Below are 19,458 nucleotides of genomic sequence, written 5' to 3'. Positions count from 1 at the left end.
CAAGAACCTTTATCCCTATGAGACCTTAGGTCTTATAAGCCATAAAACAAGAGGATTATCCCTTCCTTGCCCTTCCAGTTCAGAGCAAGTAGGATTTTATCCAGCTTTTCATGAGTCTCGCAATAGATGCTAGAAATTATATTAGTTCCCTGAAAATATGATTCAGATCTGCCTTTTAATAATCCACTTCAGTGATTTATTTTAGAAGGAGAAAGATGTGAAGAGGTACTGGGAGTGAGGAAGAAAAACGAGTCTTAGAGGTACTATTCCTAGTTACATGTGATGAAACAGATTTCTTCATGAGATTCTCCAACAATTTTAGTTACTTGGAGAAGTACAATATTCATACTACCTGTAATTAAATTTTCTGACTCAGTCCAGAACAAAAGACCCCTAGCTCTTTTTTTCCCTTCCTGTTCTGGACTGATTCCACTTCAGTTAAGAGCTTAGAACGTACAAGACAAGGTTGCCTACACACTATCAAATGGGATTCTCCCAGGTTTGTTTTTCTAGTACAAAAACTTTCCCAGAGATGCCTGAACAGGCATTTGAATATTGAGCCTTTGAAGAGGAGAGAGCTTGCAGACCGCTCAGGGTCAGTTTGTGTCTCCTTGCAGCACAGTGTGGAAATTGTGAAGGGAACTGAGTGGTCTTTCTCCTTGCTAGACTGGAGCAGCTGAGTCCAGCCTGAATGATGCACTGTTTCCTTGTACAGGTGGGTAGAGGGGTGAGTGCAAAGCACTTTGGGATGCTGGAAGACTTCTGTCAGAAGAAACTTCATGGTGTTTTAAAGAGGTTTGTTGTCTCTTAGAATCATGGAAGATTAGGGTTGGAAGGGACTGCTTCCTGTCATTCAAGTCAGTGAATTTGTATTTAAAAAAATATCTGAAGAGACAGTTCACGTTCTTGACAAAGCAAATGTAGTTCATCCCCCTCTCCCCAAGTTCCTTGCAGCCCTTACAAATAGAAGAAGGAATCTATCCTAACTAGGTCTTCTTGTAAGGTGACATAATAGTCCAGTCAAAGAAATGTGTGGACATGTGTTAAGTACTGTCAGAAACAGTGGTGCTCAACCTTTTGGCCCTGCAGGCCAAACGAGTGGTGTGGAGCCAATCTGCAGGTTGGATCAGGCTCTAGGGGCCTGGCACCACCTCCCCTGTGCTGGGATCAGGTCCCAGGGACTAGGCGCCATCCCCTGGGTGCTGGGTTTAGGTCCTGGATGCAGTGTGCAGGGCCTGGAGCTTGACGTGGGCCTGTAGTTTTGTCAGCAGGGGAGCAGTGCTCTCCTGCTGCCAAATTTCTGGCCCTATGGGGAGCCCCATGGGCCAGATGACATAGTGCCATTGGTGAGCCCTGGCCCACAGGCTGAAGGTTGAACACCTCAGGTCTAAAACATCTCCTTTGCTGTGAAAAGAGAATGCCTTGTTTTCTTTCATTGAACATGCCTCTGGAATAAGACAAACACCTTGTTTTTGAAAGGCAGAATGAAGGAGAAAAGATCTTTCATTGTAGTAAGTATCTGTGTAGCAGTAGGGATCCAGTCCTGCTCATTGTTGTGCTCCCTGTGGATCCTGTGCAGACTTTATTTTTGCTTTCCCCAACAAGTGACAGAAACTGCTCTTATTGCTTTTCCTTGCATATAATGTGGACTCCTATTTCCAGCTGTTTTGGGGGGAAAATAGGTGCATATTGCATGAGAGAAAATACAGTATTTAACCTAGCAGGGATGAACAGGCTTTCATTTTAGAAAAGGAAAAATTAGCTTTCCTATGGGAACTTCTTAAAAAAATTCAGCCTGTTAAAAATCCTTTTACTTTTATCAAATTAAGAGAAAATAAAAGCAGTGTGGTTATAATCTGTAGGTTGCATTTGTAATTGGTGGCTGTGGTGTGTGTGTGTGTGTGTGTGTGTGTGGAGCAGTTAAAATAGGAGTATTAAAGTATTTTCTTTTAAATAATGTCATATGACTAATATTTAGTGAGCTGCGTTTTGAACCTTTTAGGGATTATGTACATTGCAACTTCTTTGTGATGTATCTTAGAAATACCTGAGTTGGCTTAAGTATCAGAAACAGTATAGGGAGTTCATCAAGGTTTGATTTACCCTGCTGAGAAGCAAGGTGTCTTAGTTTTCATTGAGCTCTGTACTGTGGGTCTAGATCGTTTCCTATAACTCAGCTCAAGTTAACTTGTGTATCTCTACGTGATACTGTAGTGCATTAAAGGCTCCACACAAACCTTGTAGCTCACTAGAACAGAAAGCCCCAGTGATTTTAAGATACCTTTGCTCCTTGATTCTGAGCCATGACAGAAGATGCAAGGACCTGCAGGGTCACTTTTGCAATCCTCTATAGCAAAAATGAAATGATGGGTGGCAGCACAACTGAGAATCACTGCAGTGTTGTTTGTTTTGACTTTGCCTCCCTATGGTATGCTTGTAATGATAAGTTTTGCAAAGGGAGTCTTACTGCATTTATATGCCAGGGAATTTTTCTCCTGACTGGATGGATCCTGGGAGTTTTGGAATTTTTACAGTGGTATGTTGGCGTCTTCTGAATTAGGGTATAGACAAGACAGGAGTGGTGGAGGGGTCCCATCTCCACTGAGTCTGTTATGAGGCAGATGGCAATTCAAGGTTCATTGGGTCAGAAAGAGCAGAAGTCACTCAAATTCGCTAGCTCACTGGCTCAGGAGAGGGGAGCCAGGGTTCCAGTCACTATTCCCAGGCTTGCTTTTGTATTTTATCTAATGTCTGTTTCATGTAAGGTACAGGCTGTGGGAGCAAAAGTGGCTTCTTGTCACCTCTGTTCTGGGCACAGATGGCTGTTTGGCTTGTAGCATTTTAAGTAGTGGTAGGCATATTTTAAACTGTGATTGATTGATTACCATCTTGCCAGTAGAGATCACTCTGTGTGCAGACATTTTGCCCATTTATGTTTGAGTGAAGCAAGATTGGTACAGAGTTGCTATTATCTGGGATGCCCCTTGTTCAGGGAGATATTTAGTTAAGTTTCCAAGGGTCCAAATGAAGCATGTTCATCAAATTCCCAATCTGGCCAGGCCTGTGGTGTCATTCAGGGATAAAATACGTTGCGTTTCTTCTTAATCTGAAAAAAAATCTAAATTATTCACTCCTCTTCACTTAATCTTTAACCTTCACCCCATGACCATATCTTATTTAATTTTAGCTTTGATTATTTTATTTGAAAAAATTGTGAAAGTAAAATGGAAGTATCTAAACTCCTCTGGAAATAATTTTAGAAACATCTGATCTAATTAGTGTTAGAATTTAGAATTATATAGATCCTTCCTTAATAAATGATTAAATAAAGAATAAAATAGATCCTTTTACAACTTTACAAGAGCCAGAAAGACTTGGAATATTTTGAGCAGAAAACTCAAGGAAGAGTATAGAATGGTCAAAATTTATGGGTATCTGTAGACGTTCTGGAAGTCTGCTCTGATGTGCTGTAATTACAGTGTCAGAGCAGACTTGATTAAGTATCACGCTAATGATCGCTCTCCAGCATCCTGTGTCTTGTGTATTCAGCATCCCTACCCTTCAAAATGGCAGTGGAGGCACTTTAACTAAAGCTCATCAAACAAGGTTCAGTTAAAGCGCCCCCGCTGCCATTTTGAAGCATGGGATGCCGAATACACTAGACACTGAGGCTGCTGGAGTGTGATACTTGAGTCTGCTCTGACACTGTAATTACAGCACATCAGAGCAGACTCCCAGCACGTCTACAGACACCCATAGATTTTGACCATTCTATACTCTTGATTTTTCTGCTCAAAATATTCCAAGTCTTTCTGGCTCTTGTAAAGTTATAAAAGGATCTATTTTATTCTTTATTTAATCATTTATTAAGGAAGGATCTATCTTTAATTAAAGCAGCTCCGGAGACCCACTCTAATTAAAGCGCATTCCCTCACTCCTGGAGCACGTGTAAAGACACCCTTGAGGCAGTTTGCATGGAGGAGATTGTATAGAAAATAGGTGATTGACTATAAACTTCTGCATCCCTGTTGTAGAGTACTAGATCAACCCCTGTATGCATCAAATGTTGAAAAAATGATATCAAACTGATTGGCGCATGATTGGTAGAACTGTTTGCAGATTGCACCCAGGCTAGTCTATTGTTGAACTGTGTGGTTCTTTCAGATTTCCTAGTGTTGGTACTGATGATTTATCTAAAGTTTTATATTTCATCTGACCCTTTTCACCTAGCAAAGGATGTAAATTGGGACACTTATTTAGGCAGCAACAGATTGTATTGTGTTAAACAGAGGCTAGGCCTCATCTTGTCTTCCTGTGGAGGGCTACCTTGTCTTCCAAGTCTAAATTGGCATTCTCCTCTTGGAGGAGAAAAGAGAAAAAGAGATGTTTGTCTTTTTATTAGGGGAAACCTTATCTGATCTTTTGCAATAATTGTTGTTGTTTATATCTAATTTGGTTTTGTCAAGACTTTTGCAAGAGGTTTCCTACAATTTACTTTGAAATACTACTGGTAGGATTAATGTGAGGGAAGTGTATTGTTCTTTATAGGTTTACCGAGAGAGGAATATATGCGGTGGAGGGAGGGGTTGTTTGTGTGGGAAAGGAAGTCTATAAAAATAGTCATAATCCAGACACTTAACAGCTTCATATTGAGACTATATCCTATTTAGCTTGTTTACTGTTAATGGGATGCTTTACTCTTTTATGTCTTCTGTAACTTGTGCTGTCTGCACTGATTATTGTATACTGATATTTTTAAACCTATGTAGAATCAACAAAAAGCTTCTCTCTAGACATACATATAGCTACTTTCCAGACTCTGTTTGTTTTTCCTCATAAATTCATGAGAATTGTAAAATGCATGCCACAAGTGTAGGGAACATCCTTTTCATTCCTCGTTCCTAAAATGTTTTATATTTTCTCTTTAAATTAAGGCATTTCTCTGGCTATATATAGTTAATGATACTGCATGTAGCTAGTGCAGTTGTATCTCTACCCGAAATAATTTTGCATCTGAAAAATTGTGATGATTTTCCCCTTACAATGCTTTCTGTGATTAAATATTTATTTTTCTGAATGGTTTGAAAAGTCACCTGTTATGAAGCCTCAGATCAATTATTTCTTGAGCATGATGTTAAGTTTATCAGTTTTGAAGCTTGAATGCTGTACCTCAGGAAGTTATTCATCCACCTGTTACCCTTCAGGAATAAAGTTAGCAGGCAAAATAACAGTACATTTAAAAAAACAAACAAACTATTACAGGTGCTGGTATATGGAAAGGATAATATGTTGTGACTTGCACCAAATTACAGTCACGGATGGCTGCCCCTTTTTCTGGCTTTAGGAATCCTGCACTCGCTTTATGGGATATAATGTAGTGTTAAGAAAAGAGCAACAAAAAGCAACTTAGAAGCATCATTCACTGTTCCAAAACCCTGGTTGGTCCCAAAGGAATTTGTAGTTTCCTGAAAATGCTTATTTTGCTTCTACTGCCCCCTACAATGTGAAGACGAAAGATCTTAGCTATTCTTTGTACAAGAGGATGACAAGAGGATAATTGTGCTTGTACTCACGATAAGTGTGGTGGATACCTGTATAGACCTATGCATGATAAGTGCCTTTTGTCACAAATTCCAGAGCACCACTCAGCATGTGAGGTATTCTGCTGGTACTGCTGCTGACGCATCCTTTGCTTTGCGTGTATTTCCTGCCTATGGGCATGCAACTGCTGTTTAAAAATGCCTCCTTTTGTTTTGGTACTTTATTGCTGCCTATTTATGGTTAAGAGCACAGAAGAGTTTGTAGTAGGCCGTAAGTCATCAAATGAGTCTTTAGGATGTCTTCAGTGTTTTCTTGAGCAACCGGCTTCCTTTTTCCCACAAAAATAAAAATTCAGTCAGCTTTCTATTGATCTTACAGTCCATTCATCCAGCCCATACTTCCTCAGCTTGCTTGCAAGAATGGTGTGGGAGACCATAGCAAGAACCTTGCTAAAGTCAAGGTATATCTTGTCTGCTTCTTTCCCCGTATCCACAGAAGCAGCTATCTCATCATAGAAAGCAATCGGGTTGGTCGAGCATGACTTGCCCTTGATGAATCTATAAATATCGACTCTCAATCTTCATTTTGCTGTGTTATACAAACTATGTTCCTGTAATCTTCCTTTTGGACTGTGGGTTCTCAGTTTCCCTAATTGTCCTAGTAAACTTTTTTTTGCATACTGTAGCTCAGCAGCTGAATATCTTCAGCTGTTGGAGAGAGAAGATAATACAACTCTATAGGAACCTGTCCCTGAATTTCCAGCCATTCTAGGTGCCCCATTTTCTGAACGAAACGACCCTGAAGGCCAGATCCTTGATACCTCTGATTTTAAAGTGAACATTGGAACAAATGCATTTAGTTGGGGAACAGTGCTTTGACTTGCGTCTTTTTGGGATGGTGTTAACTGTCAGTGTCTTTCTGTTTTATTTTATACTGATTATACTTTTCTTAGCCTCATTATACCATCGTAATACATTTTGATGAAAATTAGTAATGATTAGACTTCATTTTATGTTGCTACTTTTTCTGAATATAATTATAGTGCATGGGCAGTTCATTGAGTTTAAGGGCACATCATCAGCATCTTTACAAAATATATTGCTTAAAATACATTTATGCTGCAAAGTTATATTCCTGCTTTGTCAAAATAATTGTTATAAGATGGTATATTCATTCTGTAGAGTGCCAGCACCTTAATGATCGTTGATCATTGCTTGTACTTTCCTAACTACAAGCCAGCTTGAGTTATAAGTTACTGCTGGATCTCTCCCTGTCTTTTTTCTTTCCTTGTCTCAGCATATGGCTTTTTAAATAACAAATAGATATAGAAAACATTCATTCTGAGCAGTTTAATGTTACACTTTTCTTCCAATAAGTACACTCACTCAAGAAAAAGAAAACAGAACTGAGATTCTATCTTCAATTTCTTTTGCAGTGGAGTAATGATTTGCTGCTGTCTCTTTAGTGAACACTGCAAAGAGAAAATGGGTATGTATGTTGGGGTAAAATGACCTTTCTACCTAAAGTTGAAGTATTCACTGATAGGGTGAAGGTGAGAACTGAAAGATCTGGATAGGAGCTCTGCTTTTATCTTGATTATACTTAAGTAGAGATTGTAACTTGAGGAAATTCCATGATTTGTAAGAAGATTCTGATATATCAGGGATGTAGATCTTTTCCTTGGTCAGTTTGTAGGCTCTTTTTTTTTTCTTCCACTCTGACAGGGAAGTGTCTGTTTTTCTTGTGCGTGCGTCTCCGTAGAAACGTTACAGAGTAACAGTGAGGGGAAGATGAGATATACACACACTTTTGCCCTGTCACCCCTAACTTAATTTTCTAAACTAATCCTGGACACTTGCTCAGTTAGCAGTGATTTTAATTGTGATATTGTCCATAAGAAAAGAAATATTAGAAATGAGAGAGCCATTTGGTTTCTGGACTATAGTTTCCTGCCATGCTTTTCCTTCAGTGTCACAAACGTTCTGACTTCTAGTCTATGCCAGTTTAGTGATTAGTAAATAACTGATTAGTTATTCATTCTTTTAGAGGACACTTCTTCTGTGCAGGGCAATATTTACTTCCAATTAATAGCTCGCTAGCAAAAATTAGACCTCAATTAAGCAGTTTTCAAAATAGTGCTAGTTGTTCTAGTAATAACAAATCTTTTTGTCTCTCTGTTGTATAGTTTTGTTTGGGCAATAAAGATTTCTTTTTTTCCCCATTTAAATATAATCAAACGAATCCAATTATTTTCCCCTGATTTTTCTTAGTACAGTATGACCTAAATGTTGAAAGTAGAGAAGTGCCCTTCAAGAAACTAAGGACATTTGCCATATAAGACATAGTTTCCATGGCAGGTGGTTTCCAAGAACTCCTCATAAAAACAGTTAAAAACATACTGTGTTTTGCCATACTGGAACACACCAGTTCAGAGTCTGGTAGTCTGCCATGCCAGATGCTCCAGAGGAGGATGTCCAATGCTTGAAATCTCATCTGTGTTGTAAAGGCTCCCTCCCCTGGGGCCCTAGAAGGTAGTGACTTTTTCCAATCTAAAGAAGAGAAGTAAGAATTTCAGGGGGTTTTCATCACTCGGCTTGTAAAATATTTCCTTAATAAGAAAAATATCTTTATACTGCCTTTATGGGGTTAAGTCTGTACTGTTTCATTTGTATTTTGGGGTGAGTGGGTAGTATTGGTGAATCGTAACTTTTATATTACATTGAGCAAAACCATGGCATAGAGTACAACATTTTCAGTATATTTGTGATTTAGGAAAGAGCAACCTTCCTATCATCTCTGAAAAAGTCTCTCTAAAAGGACAGTTTTCAGGTTGCTTACCAACAATAATATATTTTGTGACCTCTGAGTGGTAGGAATGGAATTTAGTACTTATTCAAGTTTGATAGTATGCAGTTTGCATCTAGACCTCTGGTCTCTTTTACACTGGTATATTGGTGTAAAACAGTCGTGGGGCTGGTAAACAGTCTGTGAGAGTTTTTGCATGGTGTCAACAAAGCTGCCTTATTAGAGTGGTCTGTATATTCCCATGCCTTGGTGATCCGCAGCTGTCAGAACAGTCTTTTCAGGGAACAGTGCATGAACAGCTCTTAGGTTATTGTAATTTGCATTGGGGATTGAGCCTTTTCCCAGCAGTTCCTAGGATGAGAGAAGTAGAAAGATGGCTTGAAGCCAACTCCCACTTGTCCTCTAGTCTTATGCAGCTGGACTGGGGCTTGTGGCCAAATATGCAGAATATAAAGGACAGATCAGTAGACAGGGTTACATGGGCAAGAGAATATGTAGAAAATACAATGAAAGTTTAGCAAATAAGCATCTTTTGCAGTTAGAAAAGATGTAAACAAAGATTTGTACATTTGTGTAACAGTATGTACATTCATAACATTTTACGTTTGGTTTTGATCAGTCCTTAAAAAAAAACAACAACCCTTTTCTGTCAGTATCTTATAATAGATTGCTAATTCATTAGGAGCAGAATATTTAAAATTTTCCCCAGACAAGAAATTAATGCCTACACTATAGAATCCATGGAGTTTGTTACATATTAACTTAGCACACATTAACTTAGCACGTGTCAACTTCACTTAGTGTCTGAGCATTTAAATCATAAACACATGCTAAACACATGCTAAGTGCCACTGTAGTGTATCACTTTTCTGGCAAGGAGTATCTCCAGAGCTCATTATCTAACGCATGTTGAGCTAATGTCCGACTACTCCGCTGAAGTAATAGGATCAGACTGGTGGGGCTGGAACTGACAGTCAGCTGCTTGTTGGTCAAAGCTTCTCCCATGACACTTGAGTGGGTTCAAGACTCCAGTGCAGCACAGGGTTTTGACCGACAAACAGCTGGTTGGCAGTCCCAGCCATCCTGCCGTACCAGAGGGGTTCAAGACTGATGCTGTGGAAAGGCTGGGGCTGACAGTCAGCTGTTTGCCAGTCAAAGCCCCCTACCGCAGTGTGGTGGGAGGGCTGGGACTCCACTGCTCTCTTCTTTCATGCTGGATCCTGGATCCCATGGTGCTCTCTGCCTCCATGCTGGCTCCTGGGATCTGATGCAGAGGCAGGGATTGCTGCAGGACCTGGGTCCTGCTGCTCCCTGCCTCTGTGCTGGGTCCTGTGCCTGGCAGTGACATGAGACCCATTAGAGGCAGGAAACACTCTGAGACCCAGAATCCGTTCCTTGTTGCCTTTGCACTGGATCCTGAGTCCTGTGGTGCTCTGCCTCTGCATTGCTTCAACACTCTAGCACATATTACAATCTATATTTTAACTAGCTATAACACGTGCTGCGTGTCCCATGTCACAAGGCTGTAACTATAGTCACTGGACTACAGGTAATAACCAATACAAGAAACAAGTCTTAAAAGTTGCTAAATCTCTCTTGTTCATATTAAATATTTTGAGATTCAAACAAGAAAGTTCAAAATATTTATAGTGTGTATTTTCTTATTTTTAAATTACTTTAAGAGATTTAGACTTACATGGTGTGTTTTTTTCAAGCACTTGCAGTTTCTTATTGATATATCTTGGCTATTACTACTTTTAAATCTTTCAAAACCCCAAACAAGCCACATTATTGTATCATGGCTATCACATGATGTCCTTTTGTTAGTCACAGTTTAATTTGTGATTCATTTGTAATTGTTTAAAAATGTTGTGTCAAATGCAATTCCTGCTTGAATGTAGCATACTCTCTGTGGAGCTCCCATTTTCTGTGCATTAGAACCCATAGAATAATTTTGCTTTTATGAGTGACATAAAACAGTTTGATTCTAAATACCCAAGTTAATAAGACCATTCCACCCTTAGTGTATTGACCTATATTACCAACTGCTCTCCAGAGCATAGTATAATATGTGGAAGTTATTACTACCTATCAGGAAAAGTTGTGCACTTGGTGGCCAGAAGGAACTGAAAAGTGGCTATGGCAACATCCCCTTTTATAGTCCTGGAGCTCTGAGAGGGGACGAGTGCCTCTCAGAGACTTAAGCTTATATGCTCATGGCCGACATTTTCAAAAGAAGAAAGATGCAGGAGTTGTTTCATAGAAGACTATTTTTTTTTTTTAATTAACTCAGAACCAAGGTCCAAAAACGTGAATTAGAGAAGAGCTTTCCTTGTCTTTACTGGCCTTTGTAGACCAACTTAGTCAGTAGTCTCCAATCTTTTTAAGTAGGAGATCACCTTTGGCATTTAAAAGCAACCCAAGATCTACCGTGCGCTGCCACCTATCCCACCTCCCCCATCCAGCAGGTAAGTCAGGGGGTAGATCGAGGCAGAGGGAGAAAAAATTATTTGGGGGCACACTCCCCAGCAGGTAAGTCTCACTTAGCTGGGACCTTACTTAACTTACCCCTGCTCCTGCCTCTGTGGCACTCTCTCACTGCGGGGGCCTCAATCTAGCCTCCGCCCCTTCCCTCCCCCATGGACTGACCTGCTGGGCTGGGGTGTGGGCGTGCATGCATGCAGGCGCTCAGCCCCCAACCCCAGCCTCAGATAGTCTCCAAGAGGCTTCGAGATCTACTGGTGGATCGGGATCCACTGGTTGGTGACCACTGAACTAAGTAGTTTCCAAAGAGCACAGAGTAATTTATGCCAGTGAGGGCCAAATTTTTTGGCACATATGCCACAAATTGGCCCCACACTGTCCCTGATGGTGCTCCAGTCCCCTTTCTCTGCCTGATGTACTGCTCTGCATTTTGTTCCTCACTCTGTGCTCCCTGCCTTTGCTCCTGCCCCCTTTGCTGCTGTATTGCCTGTCCCTTCCCTAATCTGTCATATGCCACACATGGAGGCTGCAGGTGCTACTAGTGGCAACTAGTGATGGCCACCCCTGACTTATGCATTGGTTTATTTGTGCCATTTTGAGGGGGTTTTTTTAACTTGTAGGTTTCATCTTCAAAGCCACAGGTTAATCACATGCTTGCATCACGTGGGGATGGCATCAGCCTGATGCATCAACTGCATACCTGGCATGTCCTGTCTTGTTCTTGTACTAAGAAATTAAATAATTTTGGCAAGAGTATGTTATCTTTGGGTATGATTTTGTGAGTTGGTCTCTTCCTATTCCAGCTCTTTTTGGAACAAGACATTGCAGTGCTATAAAACAGATGTTGCAGCAGTTTAATAGCATATCTGGTTCATGCTTTCCCTACTTTAACATTATAACTTCAAAAATAATTGTTTCAGTATTTATTGATATGGGGCCTAAACACTTGCAGTTCATTAACACAGGATGGTGTTTAATTTCTCTGATTGTTTGTCAGATTAAATATGCCGGGCGTTGCCAAAAGTTATGTTTTTCTAAAGATCATGCTTGCCGAAGTATTTGTATAGAAGAACACAGCATGTGCACTGAAGTGGGGTTGAGGCATTTAACTATCTTGGGCTTTTCTTCCTTTTCTGTTTTAAGTTTGTTAGATTTTTTTTCATGTTTGCAATACAGGCTGCCTGAAACCTTTTTCAGTTTCAGTCCTCTTGTTCATAAAATGGCAATGAGATGGTCTTTTCTTTTGTTTTATCAAATTTCATACAACTTTCTGAGGACTTCTGTTTTTAAGATAGAAGGCATTTTAGTTGTGAAAAAGCTCTGTATCAGTGTACACTTATTAAAATGTACTCTGTTTGTTTCTGTACATGTACACAATTTCCAGTTGTGTATGTCCACTTAAATTCTCTAACTTTAGGTTCTCCCTGTGCCCTCCTTTTTTGGATAAAATTTTGTTGGTGGTCAAGAGACTTCAGTTTAATAATGTGACAATGTTTTTTATGATCAACTGAAGTTATCAACTAGCTATGTTGAAAATTTGGAACAGAGGAATATTACAAAATGTTTTTGGTTTATACTTTTTGGTACCTCTGGAACATACTCTTCCAGGGGTATAAAATGTTTTTTAAATCTGGTCTTATTTGATATAAAAAATACTAATTGTGTTTATGCCTATCCCGATGTTTTATGAATGAAGTAAAATGACTGACTTTTTGAAAGATATGCCGAGCTTTTAAGTAAGTTTGCTGCTAAACTTCTGGCTGGGTTCCCTTAGGTCATTAATTAACAGTTTTACAAGCATGCAAGACTCTACTCTAGTGTTGGTGAGTCAAATGACTTGCTCATTTAACCATGTGATTTGGAGTTTCTTGTTCATTTTGGGAGAGGCACATTGAAATTCATTGTATTGCATTTAATTCATTAGTGTTTGCAGTAATATGCACTTGTGTCTCTCATGTATTATATTGATTCTCAACATTTCTTCCCCCCCCCCCCCCGGGACAACTTTTTTTGGTGGTTAGATACATATTGTATTTTTTTGTCCCCTTTGTACCTTCAAAACATTATTTTTATGGATGAGATCCTAGTCTAGTAGTAAAATACACAGTTAACTAAATAATGTACTGGATTGGGGAGTGTTGTAATTTTGTTTTTTTAATGGGTATTATATAACGGATAACTTCTAAAGTCATATTTCTTGAGACAGTTTGATCAATTTACACTTGAGCCATATTTTTAGTATTGGGGACACTGTGTATTTTCTAAGTCTTAGAACAGGATCCAAGATAGTCTACTGTTTGATAGAATCTTAAGGATATAACATTCTCTTCTGTTACTGCAATAGGTTTTGTTTGTGATGATGGTAATGTCTAAATCTTAGCAGTACTTAGTCTATAACTTCTTTGCTTGCAGAAATATTGTTCTGTATGAAGTGCTCTGAATATACAAGTTTGATTAAATGCCTCTCTAAACATACAGTCCTTATTAAGTATGTATGGAAATAGCTTAGTATCTTTGACCATTTCTAGCTGAATTTGATTCTTAGTGGATAAAACTTGACTTAAATGCTGCTGTTTAGTATTTATATTTGAAGGAGTTCAGTAGATCGACTGATGTCTAGAATTACTGTAGTTTTCTATTGTGACTTGTAATTTTCCAATTAGAAACTGAGGACGAGCCTTAAATAATATCAGGGACTTCTCATTTTCAGAGAGCTACAGAACATTAATTTAGTTTTCACTTGCAACTATAGTAATGATTTCCATCCTCTTTCTTTCTAGACAAGAAAAGAAGAAATATGGAAAATATATATAAATACCAGAAAACTTTGGTTTAGTGTAAAATACATGAGTGAACAAAGAAGCAAAAAGGAATGCTGTTTTTTGGAGGCAACCATGAATTTAATGTGAATTTTAACCCACCTGCACAATTTGTCCTGAAAATCTATTCTGGATTCAACATCTATTTACATACCGTGGCATGATGATGGAGCTTAAAAAAAGAAGAAGAACAAAGCCTAATCATCTCATATTTGCCTGCCCAGAAATAATTACTTTTGCTTTTTATGCAAGAAGAATTTTGCTAGCCTGTGTTAATGAAAATGCTAACGTTGCTAGCAAGTCTTACTTTTACAAAACCTATTTGTTTTGTACAACATTACATAAAGACAAGAAATAAAGTGAAAGTCAAAAATAAAAATATTGCAAGCTTATATCTTCTATATGAGGGTTCTGTCCATTTTGCCAACGTAGCAGTGTCCATTCACTTTAAGGTCATTATTTGTTTTTGTTGTTTAAACAGTGTAGTAAGCTCATGGAGTGCTAAATACATAAAATAAGGTCCTGAATTTTCCCTGAAAGGTGTATGATGACTAGATAATGAAATTCAGAATTGTTAATAAGTGAAGTCCTTGGCATTGTTGCTGCTACTGGATGTCATGTGGTTAAGCAGCCTCTGCTGCCCTCTTCTGCTGCTTGTTCTGTCTTCTGTTAATGGAAAAGTAAGTGACTCTCAACAAGGGGTCAGATATTTTTCCTTTAAAAAAATCCCAAAGATTGATGACTCATTATCCGTGGCGCACTATTTTAAAGAGAGAGCTGTTTCCAAATATCCTTTCACATAAGTTAAAGCATAGCTGCTATTATGCACAGAATGAAGAGCAGAAAAGAACACTAGAAAATGATTATAGAAGTTATGAGCCTTTTTATATTCAGAGCGATAGTATCTTCAAATTATTTTCTTATGATCACTGAGAATTATCTTATATCTTCTGGAACTTCTAGAATCCCTCTTTATGTTCATGAACATATACAATCAAAGCATAATCAAAACTTCACTTAGGCTTATTCATGAGCCAACAATAATAGACATTGAGTCATAGAAAGGAATGCTTGATGATTTTACTTGGAGAAGTATGGACTACAAGTGGTATTTGACTGGGTTCAAACAAAGAAAAATGGAAGATAGATATGAAGATTCTGGAAATGTTTAGGCAATGTCTAAAGGAATCTCAGTCTCCACAGGCTATCAGGATATATGTAATTGGAAAGAATAAAATTGAAAGGCTCATGAGGCTTCAAAATTCTTCATAAAGATCATACAAGAAAAACTATATTAGATTTTTTTAGTACTTCAGTTACATTGAAGAATAAAGGGATTAATGACCCTGCAAGTAATCTGTGAAATATGAGAGATTAGAAATGCATACCATGGAAAAGCAACCATGTGGTTTTGAGTGCATCTTTTTAAATGGTGAGCCAGTATCTTTCAAAACTCCTGTTTTGGAGACCACATAGAAAATCAAATTTAGAATAAATGTTTGAAAATACATTTTACTCAGACTTTGTACAAATATGTCACAAAAACAACTAGGCATTAGATTACATTCTACGGGACATAGAGTACTTAAAACACAGAACTCAGTGGGAAAAGTGATGTTTACCCCAGCAAGTCTCATTTATCAGTTTGACAAATAAAAGCTTCATTGGCATGAATTTCTGTTATGAAAATCTGTCTGCACAAAAAAACTTGATTAGAATCTGGTTTATATAATGTGTGTAATGAAATCTTATTGAATATAATAATCTAAAATGGTACAGGTTTGCTCTGTAGTCATGGGACATTTTCATAGTTGTCATTACTGTAAAATACATTCTACCTCTTGAGCATGTCCAGCCTTATTAACTCATCCCACAGAAGACTGCAGTACTTAAGGCAGGGAAGGGTGGCACCTTATAGATGAACTTGTTAAGAGAGGTATGAGTTTGGTAGGGTACAGCTTACTTCATCAGATGCTGTGAATAGATTTACTGAGAGTAGGGTGCCACCCTGCCTTCTTTCTACCTACCCTGAGCCCAAGGGCAATTTAACGAGTTTTGGTGTGTTGTCAAGGGCTGCACACGCAAAATATTTTGAAGATATAATTTTAACAGATTACAGATAAAAAAAAAAAATTGTATACTAAAAATCAAACATCTATTATAACATATTTTAATTTTATTTTAAAAAATCTCTCCTGACTTATGGTTTTTTTTGAGTAGTATATATAGAGACAATTGCATAATAGCTCAAAAATAAAATCTTACTCTTGTATATTGTGTGTAGGGAGGGGTGAGTGTGTGCAGGGGTGTGGGGGAAATGGGTGCACTCGTTTGTGCGGGAGGCTGCCCTCATTTTAGGTCCTGGAATCTGGTTTGGTGTCGTTGGGGGGGGGGGGGGTTAGGAGATGGGATGCGTGCAGCAGAGCTTGCCCAGGCAGTGTAGAGCAGGTGCAGTCCACCGCACACGTCTAGCCCACAGCTGCCCCCAGTGTGCTCCGCCTGAGTCTGAGCCCGGTCCACTTTTGCTCAGGGAAGCCCATGGTACACTTCTGCCCACACCTGACCTGGCCTTGGCCAGCACATACAGCTTCCTGGCAAGGCTGCTGCCACAGCTACTCGGGCACTACTTGGCCTCCCCAACCTCCAGCAGCAGCTCCTCCTACTCCTGCCCAGGCTGCACTGCTCTGGGCAGCAGGTAGTGCTGGGAAGTCATGGGGATGCATGCTGGGCAGCAGATGCCCTCCCATTTTGGGGAGAAGCTGCAGCCAGACAGCTCCTGCTCTAGCTCCCAGCCACCTTCTACCCACTCCACCTGCCTGGTGCAACGAGCAGCCATCTGTAGGCTGCCAAGTGGGTGGAAGGCAGCTGGGAACTGGAGCTGGAGCCCCATGTACTGGAACAGGAGTCACTCAGCTGCAGCTTTCCCCCAACCTGGAGAGTATATGCTGCCCAGCATGCATCCCCACGGCCCCCTGTTGCTTTCCTGTCCTACCTGCTACCTGGAGCAGTGCAGAAGGAGGAGTGCTCAGGCGGCTGCATCTGCACCGGGAGCAACCCTGCTGGGAAGCTGCACACACTGGCTCGGGCCATCAGGGAGAGTGACGTGGACTGCCCTGAGCAGTAGCAGGTAGGGCTTGGCCCCATGTGGAGTACTGCAGGGGCAGCCACGGGCTGCATACAGTCAATTGGTAGGCACCTGCCTACAGGTTGGAGGGCCCACAGACTGTATTTTGCCTGCTCCTGCTTTAGACTGACATGGAAAACTACCTCTCTCTCTTCCTTATGTATTTTTAATAGTGCCTAACTAAGGAAGTGAGAGTTAATAATGCAAGTTAAAACTAGAAGATTTATGGAGGTTAAATTCTCTGTTAGAAGCAGTTTATTCCCTCCTCCAACCCCCCCCCCCCTTTTTACTGTTGGTTTTTGCTAGATTCTTTTATCATTTTTCAGTTTTCTGCATTTACAGTGAAGCAAACTTAATCTTAAATAGTGATGTTTTAAAACCAGCCTAAAATGATGCAAGTCTAGAAGATACATTCATACTAATGTTGCAAATGAACTAAATGCTGAATTTTTATTTAGCTTCATGTACACTACTGGTAAGAGGTGTTTTACAGGGTGTGAAAACTTCATAAATTGTAGGTGAATGGTAAATTTTACTTCAGAAAGGTGAGGTGATGTTTATAAGAGAGAATAATTTATCACTGTTCTAGCCTTTCTTTGTTAGCAGTTGGTGAAAAATTAGCTATTTATACTAGGCGAGCATATAATTAGATTAAAGTGTATAGTAGACTTCTGATGTGAGCATGTCTTCATTAGGAATCTAGTTTTGGCACTAAATACTTAAACTGGCCTCATTGGTATTTGGGGAAATAATCCCTCTTCATCAGCTGACCAACATATACTGCTGTTGTTTTGATTATATAACAGTTGAGAACATCATTTAAAAAGTCAAATGTCATGGTTGGGGAAAGGATGTTTCTTTTGAAAGATTGAAAGCTTTTCTAACTTCTGTGATTTCTTACAGAGATTAAATTAGGGTTTTTTTCCTCTTATGATTACAGATTTTGTTTCCTTTCTATGTTTCGTCCCGTGAGCAGATAGATATGTGATTGTAGACTGGAAAATTGGATGAATTTGGGAAAATGAGCAGGAGATGATGCTTATGTCTGAAACACAATAAAGTTCTTTTTGCTGCTTTGCAGTGTAGTTTTTGAAAACTAGTGTTAATGCTGGCAACAAGTGATTTTTTTTTTTCTAATTGTGGAAAGGAGAAAGCTGATGTTTGTAGTACTGTGTTATGTATTCCATGAATTATATATTAAATCTATGATTTGAAAGCTTCATGTGGGACTACTTAGGCATTTTTGTGGGCAGATTGCATTTGCACAGTTGCATCTGTACACATGTGCAGTCACGTAGAGATAAGATGTCTTTGCTCTGAGTCAGCATGAATCGGGAGCATTGTGCATGTGAAGAGTCATGTGCACATTGCTTGGATGTTAAAAGGTGAACCTTTTATTACTCTGTTGCCAAAAAGAATGACCAGTGGGAGAAAAAATTGTATAAAACTCTTCCCGTGAACTAGATCATAAAATGCATTGTCTGTTACTTATGATATTATAAAGAGAAGTGTTGTCTCCTCTTCCAGCTTTTCCCAGGGGACTGGTGGTTGATTTGTTTTGGTAAAAGATTGCCTAACTTTAAAGTGTGGTGTTTCTTTACATGTTTAAACAGAAAGTCCTTGCTCCGTATGTTTTGTCATGTTTTTGCTGCTTGAATTAAATCCTCTAAGATTGGTTTACTGAAAACATTTTTTTGGCTTTGTATAGTAGATTAGCTCATTAAGAAGAAAACTGTAAGGCTTTAAAGAAAGGCATAAATGCAGTGCTTCAGGTTCTCGGACTCCATATGAATAAAAAAGGAATTTTCATATGAATTTTTCCCAAATGTCATGTCCCTTTCTCTAACAACCAGTGACATGAGAGTGTTTTGGAGAATGAACCCAGAGTGGCTATTTGTATTTATCTTCTGTGATTGCCAGTTGCTACTGTTTACCAGTAAGAACAGCGACTTATTTTTTGTTTGATTCAACTTTCACAAGAGATTGAGTAGGATTTATGGAAGCACCTCAGTGATTTAGAACTAAAAACTCCATGAGCAGTTATGGCTCAGGTTAGAGCCTTGGATTTGTACATGGGTACCTGAATAAGATGAGCATTTGGCAACTTTCACTGAAGTAAATGCAAACTGCTGGGGACCTTGGCACTATTTGACAACTGAGCGGCTTAGTTAAGTGCCTAGTATTAGATTGTGTCCTGAAAATCTTGGCTTGTAGATTTAAGTTCCCATAGAAATGAAATGCAAAATACTGTACAATTTTTAAATTTTGGAAAATAAATCCTTTTGAAAAAAAAGACGGTTAAAAATACTAGCACTTTAGGGGCTTAGTTATTTTCTGTAGTGATGTATGTTATTGGAGACCATCACTGTAAACAGTGAGATTAGCACATTACAATTACTGTTGAAATACAGTCTAAGAAAAGACATTTAGATCATTCAGTTGCAGTGTAGCACTTGGAACTATATGTATTAACATCTTGAGAAAATACAAAAGTATGAAAACAATTGAGCTCTTTTGCTGCTGTAAATAGCACAGTTTCACAGAAACATTAAAGGCTTTATTTTTTGTATTATAGTCTTCCTTTGCAAACTTCTTGTGTAACTGTTCTGAAATGTACACCCTAATACACTTTACATAATCACTAAATAAATACTATGCTTACTTTTCCCCAAAAATTGGGGTATG

General features: G+C 39.0%; 1 protein-coding gene and 1 long non-coding RNA gene across 4 annotated transcripts in view; both read left to right on the top strand.

Annotated features, from left to right (window-relative positions):
* The window catches only part of SBF2 (SET binding factor 2), a 487,110-nt gene that overhangs the window by 29,828 nt on the left and 437,824 nt on the right, over positions 1 to 19,458 (top strand). The gene's annotated exons all lie outside the window — the stretch shown is intronic.
* LOC109280509 (uncharacterized) lies at positions 7,857 to 14,041 on the top strand. The gene is made up of 2 exons (XR_002086853.2): positions 7,857 to 8,072; positions 13,611 to 14,041. It is a non-coding gene; the product is annotated as an uncharacterized LOC109280509 (long non-coding RNA).

Source organism: Alligator mississippiensis, chromosome 2 (assembly GCF_030867095.1).
Source record: "Alligator mississippiensis isolate rAllMis1 chromosome 2, rAllMis1, whole genome shotgun sequence".
Lineage (NCBI taxonomy): Eukaryota > Metazoa > Chordata > Crocodylia > Alligatoridae > Alligator > Alligator mississippiensis.
The sequence above is the reverse complement of the archived record's forward strand: the minus strand, read 5'-3'. Positions and strand labels throughout refer to the sequence as shown.